The following is a 10,763-nucleotide window of genomic DNA, read 5'->3' on the forward strand; positions in this document are numbered from 1 at the left end:
TCTGGCCTCGCAAGATATCTGGTAAGATGACACTGGCTGCAACTCTATTCGTTTTTTTATACATGAATAAACTTACTTGATTTGAAAAACGTCATGAACTATACAAGCAACTTCTTGCACTACTTGGTTTGATAAATTTCAACAAACAAGGACAGCTTAATGAAAAAAAAAAAAATTGTAGCCTACTTCAATAGGAACATTAGCCTGCTACATTATAATAAACCAAACAAAAATAACTATCTGGGTCTCGCTTGCCTTTTTCAATGAATGTAATTTAATGAATAGAAAATAAAAAAAAAATACTAAAGATAACTACCTAGCCTAAGTTTAATTAATCATTTTTGTAATCTACCAGAGGCTTTTGCATACACATCGCTGATAACAGTGCAGACTGTGGAAACCAATGTTTGTGTTGGGGTCCGTATTTTATTTATTTATTTAATTTTAAACCATTTAAATGCAAAACCACAACAAAACATGTATAAAGCCTTTTTTTCCTTTATTTGTCCTGCGGTTGCCTTGAATTAATTTTTCTACACGTACTACTACTTTGTATATGATGCAGAATACATAAATGTAAACATCTCAGCTCAGGTGTTCAAGTGTGAAAAGGTGTGTCTCCCTGTCCAGCTCTCTCGCAGGCATCCTGTTCAGCTGTCTCTCTTTCCCCCTCTCCCTGTCCAGCTCATCTCGTCTAATCAGTACTGTGTCTAATCACGACTTGACCTGGACCATTCAAAATAAATTCCCCTGCTCTGTTCTGCAATACACTCTGGGAGTTGCAGTTGTTTTGGAATGCACTCTGGGAGTTGCAGTTGTTTTGGAATGCACTCTGGGAGTTGCAGTCTAGGCTCTGCTGTGGTGTAAATATTGCACCTGCTGCTGGGACAACAAAGTAACAACTAGAAAGTCACATAAATGCAGCTGACAGTTTGAAAAGAAAACAGGCAGATAGTCAGTGATATGCGCCAAAGTACTACTCAAATGTTTTAAATTCAGAAGTTTAAATTCAAATATTTGAAATTGTGGTGAAAAGTGGCGGTACTTGGTATTGGCGAGTATCGCTCCATTTCAAGCACTGATCATTATTAAACTCCAGTCTTGGGTAAATCTTCAGCCTGTCTTCACTGGCATCACTAAGGTTGTATCTAAGCCTCTAGTGTAATCTATGTGTTAGTCAGTGTGTGACGGAATTTAGTAAAAATGCCTTGAATAATTTTTTTTTTCCCCCAAATTACCCTTTGTATTTTTTCATTATGAGTTTGTTGTTTTTATATTGGATTTTTTTTTTTTTTAATACCATTTTATTTTTACAAAAGAAAAGCGACATATTTTATTTTTGTAACAATAAGTGTGTGAAAAATTGACCACAACTAAATTGATTTTTTTTTTTTTTTTTTTTAATTCATAAACATAATAGGTGCTCTGTATTTGTTGTTGTTTTATTCGCCTTGGTGCCCTTGGGTTGGATTTATGTTTTGCCTTTTTGCCCCCTAGAACTGCCTTGCTGCCCTTGAATCTCCACACCCAACAAAGGCAACATTGCCTTGCCCTTCATGACCTTAACTTCATGCTCTGTATGCAGTGTATGAGATTTCAGTATGTAGCATATAACAGTAATACACTATTTTATACAGCACCTTTAAAAGCAAAATCTCAAAGTGCTTTACAAACAAGCAAAACAGTCATAAAAATGCCTCTGTAAAAGCAGGTCTAAGCTCGATTTGAAAGCATTAAGAGTGGCAGATTCCCTGAGGTGTTAGTTTGAATTATGTTCCTAACGGCACTTTATAAATGAATGCAGCTTTTTACAATGGTAAATAATAATAATAGGCGTTTTACAAAAACATGTCAGCCTGCTCAATGTAACTAATTCAAATGCAAAATTCATGATGGTGATGTTTGTTTAGCTGGTGTTTTTTTACTTATTTGTTTGCCTTCGTAACACATTTGAATAAAACTTGTTGCATGCACAGAGGCAATTGAAAACAACGGATAAAAAATAAACTATTAAAATGAAACGGTGGAACAGTACTTGACCCGCTAAGGATGTGCTCAGTGCACCTGAAATACAGCTCTCCCTACACTTATGCCCTGGCCACACTACATAACAAATCTGGAGAACCAAAAACATTTTAATTAATCTGGTTCAAAACGTCCACACTGAAGTACCGTTTCATGTTTAGTCAGGCTTAATGCATACAAACACTATTAAAATAGTTTGGTTACAGTTCCTAGTAGCGCAATGAACAGTGGAAATTAATACGATAATACCCCACCATGCACTGCATTTTATTTTGAAGGGCGGACGGTGCTCAGTTTTCAAAATTCAAAATTCAGCCTTTGCATATATTTTGTATGTTTAAAACATATTCTACCATAGCACTTCGAATCAGATTAACTGTACGATTATTGGTCTGGTTTACAAAAAGGTGGAAAGTAGTTAAAACCAAAAACATAGTTTAAGATTAGTAAATACTGTAGTTTGACAAAATGTTTAATCAAAGATTGGCGCTTATGTTTTCAGGCGTTCGGGTTGCTATGCGTATTTTTTTTTTAAATGAATTGAGATCTGGCCCGTTCACATCCAGCGCGTTTATCTTAATCGACACTTTCCCTTTCACAAATGTTATCTCCAATGCAGTAATAAAACTGGAAAACAAACATCGGCTCGCCTCTAAAACAGTAATAAAAAAAAAACATATTATTAGAAGTAAATGGAAATACCTTTAAGTTTCCCGTGAGTTTTCCACTCGAAGTTTGAAAATGGCTGTTAACATTGCAGCACGTGACGTGTGAAACCCAGTTAACGAAAAGCCACCCGTCACGCGCAGCAATCCACGCCCGCGGAGATACGGTCATGCGCAGCTCGGACACTGGCATTGCGCGAAGGACAAACCGTGCAGCGCTGCTGCAGCACCCCATAAAAAAAAACATTTTGAAAAGAAATACATCAGCAGCAAAATAGGAATCGGTCAAAAACATTAATTTTTTTCCATAACAAAATATATTCTAACGTTATTTTAAGATGACTGTGAACAAGACAGTAATCAAGTAAATCCAAACATTTTAATAAATCAATTATGTAACGCGATTAATTAGATTAATAACTCAAAACCTAGCTCACAGTACAAATGCATTCATTACAACTCATAAGAGAAAACATCATTGTATGAACACACTTAAATTAATATCCAACAAAGTTTATTTTTTTAATGTAATTGTATTTAAGTACTGAATTGTGACCATTCTTTAGTTAAGGTGGAATTCCGTGGGGCAGACCGATTCCACCACGTTCAGCTTGTTCGAGTGGAACAGGAACAGGTCTACCTTTTCGTAACGTCATTTCCATGTCTGTTCTAGCATCATGGCTGAAATTGATTTGGGGATGCTGTCTGTGCATTGTGGTGTTTTTGTTAAGACAGAAAGTTCCAAGCAGTAGTTGCATCATATGTAGTAAACTATAAAATTAAAATTATGGGTCAATATGCACTACGGCAGCCGGCCTCAGACTATGGGTGCAACACCCACTTCATCTGTGGTAAATAATAATAATCTTTATTTTTATATAGCACCTTTCATAGTGGACCACCATCACAAAGTGTTTTACAGAGGTAGGCTGTGAACTGTGCATTATGTGCAGAGTCAACATTGATTTACGACCTCATCCACAGGATGGAGCACAAGGTGGTTAGATGACTTGTTCAAGGTCATACACAGCGAGCCAGACAGGGACAGAGGTAGGATTTGAACCAGTGACCTCCTGGTTACAAGTGCTGGACTTGAACCACTTGACCAATTATAAAGGGAGCATTTCCTTGTGATTAAGGTTGGTTCTCAGTATAGCAGAAGACGATATATTATGGTAAACGAATGTTTAGCCTATGTGTGAAGCAGAACTGCTGATTTGACATTACCTACATGTACAACTCTGTAGCACTGTAATAAGCTGGATTAATAAATAGTTTTGATATTATATTTCATTACAGATTTTAAACACATGTTAATATGTGAAGGTAATAATTTACTATGATGTATTTACCACAACATAAACATTATAATATGGTGGGACCCCTGTATCATGCTTGTAGGCCTGTACCCTCGACCAGATAATCCACGATGTTGCCCCACTGATGGTCTGGCCAAGCCCCACGATCGTCACTCCAGGCAGTTGCTGACAGCTTGTACAGGCATTATTCAAACCCAGCCAAGCACAATTTGGATTCATATCTCTTTTTAGCCATAACATCATGTGTTTCCATTGGCCATTTCTGTCTGTTTTGTACTAGAAAATTGGGTTTCTCTGAGTACAGAAATACATGTGATGGTATGCTGCCTGCTTTTGTTTTTCCCTTGCAAGAATGGCATCCGAGAGTTGCTGTCTCAATGCTATAATAAGATAACAGCTCATCATTATCCATTCTAATAAGTGCTGTCTCAGTGCTATGATAACAGCTCATCATTATCCATTCTAATAAGTGCTGTCTCAGTGCTATGATATGCTAACAGCACATCATTATGTTCTTATGTTCTTATTATTCACTCTAATAAGTGCTGTCTGAGTGCTATGATAACATCTCATCATTATCCACTCTAATAAGTGCTGTCTCAGTGCTATGATGTGATAACAGCACATCATTATCCACTCTAATAAGTGCTGTCTCAGTGCTATGATAACAGCACATCATTACTCACTCTAAGTGCTGTCTCAGTGCAATCATATGCTAACATCTCATCATTATCCACTCTAATAAGTGCTGTCTCAGTGCTATGATGTGATAACAGCACATCATTATCCACTCTAATAAGTGCTGTCTCAGTGCTATGATAACAGATCATCATTATCCACTCTAATAAGTGCTGTCTCAGTGTTATGAGAACAGCTCATCATTATTCACTCTAATAAGTGCTGTCTCAGTGCTATGATAACAGCACATCATCATTCACTCTAATAAGTGCTGTCTCAATGCTATGATAACAGCACATCATTATTCACTCTAATAAGTGATGTCTCAGTGCTATGATATGATAACAGCACATCATTCTTCACTGTAATAAGTGCTGTCTCAGTGCTATGATAACAGCTCATCATTATTCACTCTAATAAGTGCTGTCTCAGTGCTATGATAAAAGCTCATCATTATTTACTCTAATAAGTGCTGTCTCAGTGCTATGATAACAGCACATCATTATCCACTTTAATAAGTGCTGTCTCAGTGCTATGATATGATAACAGCTCATCATTATCCACTTAAATAAGTGCTGTCTCAGTGCTATGATAACAGCTCATCATTATTCACTCTAATAAGTGCTGTCTCAGTGCCATGATATGATAACAGCACATCATTATCCTTTCTAATAAGTGCTGTCTCAGTGTTATGATATGATAACAGCTCATCATTATTCACTCTAATAAGTGCTGTCTCAGTGCTATGATAAAAGCTCATCATTATTCACTCTAATAAGTTCTGTCTCAGTGCTATGATAACAGCACATCATTATCCACTTTAATAAGTGCTGTCTCAGTGCTATGATATGATAACAGCTCATCATTATCCACTTAAATAAGTGCTGTCTCAGTGCTATGATAACAGCTCATCATTATTCACTCTAATAAGTGCTGTCTCAGTGCCATGATATGATAACAGCACATCATTATCCTTTCTAATAAGTGCTGTCTCAGTGTTATGATATGATAACAGCTCATCATTATTCACTCTAATAAGTGCTGTCTCAGTGCTATGATAACAGCACATCATTATTCACTCTAATAAGTGCTGTCTCAGTGCTATGATAACAGCACATCATCATTCACTCTAATAAGTGCTGTCTCAATGCTATGATAACAGCACATCATTATTCACTGTAATAAGTGCTGTCTCAGTGCTATGATAACAGCACATCATTATTCACTCTAATAAGTGCTGTCTCAGTACTATGATATGATAACATCTCATCATTATCCACTCAAATAAGTGCTGTCTCAGTGCTATGATATGATAACAGCACATAATTATTCACTGTAATAAGTGCTGTCTCAGTGCTATGATAACAGCTCATCATTATTCACTCTAATAAGTGCTGTCTCAGTGCTATGGTAACAGCTCATTATTATTCACTCTAATAAGTGCTGTCTCAGTGCTATGATAACAGCTCATCATTATTCACTCTAATAAGTGCTGTCTCAGTGCTATGATAACAGCACATCATTATTCACTCTAATAAGTGCTGTCTCAGTGCTATGATAACAGCACATCATCATTCACTCTAATAAGTGCTGTCTCAATGCTATGATAACAGCACATCATTATTCACTCTAATAAGTGCTGTCTCAGTGCTATGATATGATAACAGCTCATCATTATTCACTCTAATAAGTGCTGTCTCAGTGCTATGATAACAGCACATCATTATTCACTCTAATAAGTGCTGTCTCAGTGCTATGATAACAGCACATCATCATTCACTCTAATAAGTGCTGTCTCAATGCTATGATAACAGCACATCATTATTCACTCTAATAAGTGATGTCTCAGTGCTATGATATGATAACAGCACATCATTCTTCACTGTAATAAGTGCTGTCTCAGTGCTATGATAACAGCACATCATTACTCACTCTAAGTGCTGTCTCAGTGCAATCATATGCTAACATCTCATCATTATCCACTCTAATAAGTGCTGTCTCAGTGCTATGATAACAGATCATCATTATCCACTCTAATAAGTGCTGTCTCAGTGCTATGATAACAGCACATCATTATTCACTGTAATAAGTGCTGTCTCAGTGCTATGATAACAGCTCATCATTATCCACTCTAATAAGTGCTGTCTCAGTGCTATGATAACAGCACATCATTATTCACTGTAATAAGTGCTGTCTCAGTGCTATGATAACAGCTCATCATTATCCACTCTAATAAGTGCTGTCTCAGTGCTATGATAACAGCACAACATTATCCACTCTAATAAGTGCTGTCTCAGTGCTATGATAACAGCACATCATTATTCACTGTAATAAGTGCTGTCTCAGTGCTATGATAACAGCTCGTTCTTTTTCCACTCTAATAAGTGCTGTCTCAGTGCTATGATAACAGCACAACATTATCCACTCTAATAAGTGCTGTCTCAGTGCTATGATAACAGCACATCATTATTCACTCTAATAAGTGCTGTCTCAGTGCTATGATAACAGCACATCATTACTCACTCTAATAAGTGCTGTCTCAGTGCTATGATATGATAACAGCTCATTGTTATTCACTCTAATAAGTGCTGTCTCAGTACTATGATAACAGCTCATCATTATTCACTCTAATAAGTGCTGTCTCAGTGCTATGATAAAAGCTCATCATTATTCACTCTAATAAGTGCTGTCTCAGTGCTATGATAACAGCACATCATTATCCACTTTAATAAGTGCTGTCTCAGTGCTATGATATGATAACAGCTCATCATTATCCACTTAAATAAGTGCTGTCTCAGTGCTATGATAACAGCATATCATTATCCACTCTAATAAGTGCTGTCTCAGTACTATGATATGATAACAGCTCATCATTATCCACTCTAATAAGTGCTGTCTCAGTGCTATGATAACAGATCATCATTATCCACTCTAATAAGTGCTATCTCAGTGCTATGATAACAGCACATCATTATTCACTGTAATAAGTGCTGTCTCAGTGCTATGATAACAGCTCATCATTATTCACTCTAATAAGTGCTGTCTCAGTGCTATGGTAACAGCTCATTATTATTCACTGTAATAAGTGCTGTCTCAGTGCTATGATAACAGCTCATCATTATTCACTCTAATAAGTGCTGTCTCAGTGCTATGATAACAGCTCATCATTATTCACTCTAATAAGTGCTGTCTCAGTGCTATGATAACAGCTCATCATTATTCACTCTAATAAGTGCTGTCTTAGTGCTATGATAACAGCACATCATTATTCACTCTAATAAGTGCTGTCTCAGTGCTATGAGAAGGCCTCTCTTCTTTAATTCTCTAGTACAGGGGTTCTCAATTTTTTTTTTTGATATTGAGCACATTGCATTGAAAAGATACACCAGGGAGCAGAGTTGGAGTTTTTACAGTGCAGACACATTGAGCAGAACAGACAGGATGAATACAAATAAATACAATGACATCTTGGATTTCAGTAATTTTTCAAGGAACTTGTCTTTGAGGGGTGGATGTGCGGAAGTGTGTTTTTGTGGGGTTTTTTTGTAGCGTTTACAAACTGCTAAAAATACATTAAAGTGACAAAGTCGGGGTTAGAGTATGAAGACAGCATTTTTTTCTGTTTTGCTATCTTCCAGTTCATTTCATTGTTCTTCATCCAAATACTTTGGAATTTTTGGCAGGTAATTGGTCACTCATTCATAGTTACAGCTGTACAACTGTAAACAAGATGGCTACCAATACTTTCAATTCTCTGGATTATAAAATATCATTAGAATTTTCCAACAGTTCTTCACTCGATCCTGAATTAGTGACAGATGAAGCAGACAATACTTCCATGAACTTGTCAGTAGATGATGAATTGAGAGGTGGAGTATTAATGCATGAAGCCAGGAGTTTTATAGAACCAGGTTTTAGTACTTCAATAACGATAGCAGAGTGATCTGAAAGCGGAAGATGCATGATGGCCAAGTTTAGGCCATGAGAGACAGCTAAATCTACAGCAGTGGTTCCCAACCTTTCTGGTTACTGTACCCCTTTCTTTTGTCTGGTTCATCTTGAGTACCCCTAAATTACCACACACAAAACAACTTGCTAATGTGAATAGATGCACAAGAAAGTACAGCAATATATTCATACTTACATTGTTTTATTATAACCCCTGATCTATGTGATTGAAAAGAGTCAATATGCTTACAGTTCGGTACGTAACTTGACCCTGTCTTTTGCTGATGAGCTGTCATCCTGGGGTGCAATGAGGCAACAGCAGTTATTAAGCGTTTTTCCAATTTTTTCCTGAAGGCTGGCAGGTAAGTTACTGCTGCTGGTGTCTGGCAAAAGGAAGGGGTTTCTGACCCAGTCCATTTGGGCAGATTTTTTCTCATTGTCAGGAAAGTAAGACTTGAACAAGTCAGTTGGGCCAAATGTCCTTCTACAATTGCTTTAATTTTTGCTCTCTCGATTTCCCCATCGCAGAGATAAGCATCAGTCTGAGGGAAACAGCTAAAATCCCCCTCTCCACATTTTGTCTTCCACAATTCAATTTTCTTGATCAAACCACACACTTTATTATACAGATTAAGGATGTTGGTGTGACTGCATTGCAAGGACAGGTTCAGATCATTCAGCTTGCTAAATGCATGGGCAAGATAGGCGAGTCACGCTAACCAAGATAGGCGAGTCGTGCTAACCACTCAGTGTTTTCAAACACAGAGGAAAGAGAGAATGAATGTGCTGATGGAAGGAATGTTCCCTCTAGAAAGCCAGCATAACTCTGTATGGAGCAGCAGCTGCCGGTGTTCAGATTCCGTTTTCACACAGATTGCGAAACAGCCAAGCATTAAGTGGTCTTGACTTGATGAAGTTGATTATTTTTATGGCGTCATTTCACACTTCGTGAAGCTCAGTACTCATCTTTTAGAAGCCAGCACTTCTCTGTATATAACGTAGTGCAACCACTGCACAGAAGGATTTTCTTTTCTGAACCGAGCTCTGACACCGTTCACTCTCCCTGTCATCGCTGCGGCCCCGTCAGAGCAGACAAATTTCAACGAATTCCAACTCAAACTGTATTCAGAGAAAAAATCATTAATCACATTAAACATTTCCTCTGGTGGCTTTTGCTTTTAAACTTTTGCAGAACAGTATATGCTCCTCAATGTCAGCATTTGTATTTTCCGTGTATCGAATGAAAGCGATAAGCTCTGCTTCCCCACTAACATCTATAGATTCATCAAGTTGCGGGCAAATGTAGTAGCCACTAAGTTTTTCTACAACTTGTGAGACAATGTCCTCAGCCATGTCGTCAATCTGTGTTCTCCCAAACCGTTGCCAAAATGAGGCTCACCACCTCTGGGTGAAGTCTCCACTCTGAGGCACTGGGGACTCCCATTGAGAAGAGGTCCTCTGCCCAGTTTATCACCCTGGGAAGGTGTACTGCTCGCAGGGAAAGGAGGTGATCGTGCGCCCAGAGCAACAGCTTGCAGACTACTCGATGGAGACTGCGGGACCCGAGTCCACCCTGGTGGTTTATAAAAGCCACCACGTACGTTCATCCGGACAAGCATGCGTCTCCCTTGAACTTCCTGTAAAAGTTTCTGCAAGGCTAGAAACATTGTCAAGACACTGTCAGCAGGCGGCCATGGTTCAATGCAGGCTGAAAAACCCTGCTGTTGAACTAGGCTTGGAGAGGGCACATATGTAAAAGACCCAAAGGAAGGGTCTGGGAAGCTGCGGCTATCAAGCCCAGAAGCCTCTGAAACGTCGCTACTGTGAAATTTTTGTTGAGCTGAAAAAGCTTCAGATAAGCAGCTATTCTCTGCACCCTGTCATCCCACAGAGTGGACAGCATTGAATCCAGGCACACTGCCACATAGGAGGCTACCTGCGAGGGTGTGAACTGGCTCTTTGACCGATTCAACCGACAGGCCCAACTGATGAAGGTGGTTGGTGACGAGTTCCGTGTGATCCACTGCCTGTGCTGGAGACTGAGCACAAATGAGACAGTCCAGGCAACTCAATACTCTGATGCCTATGAGTCTCAATGGGACAAGAATAGCCTCCATGCACATCGAAA

Source organism: Polyodon spathula, chromosome 2, assembly GCF_017654505.1.
Source record: "Polyodon spathula isolate WHYD16114869_AA chromosome 2, ASM1765450v1, whole genome shotgun sequence".
Lineage (NCBI taxonomy): Eukaryota > Metazoa > Chordata > Actinopteri > Acipenseriformes > Polyodontidae > Polyodon > Polyodon spathula.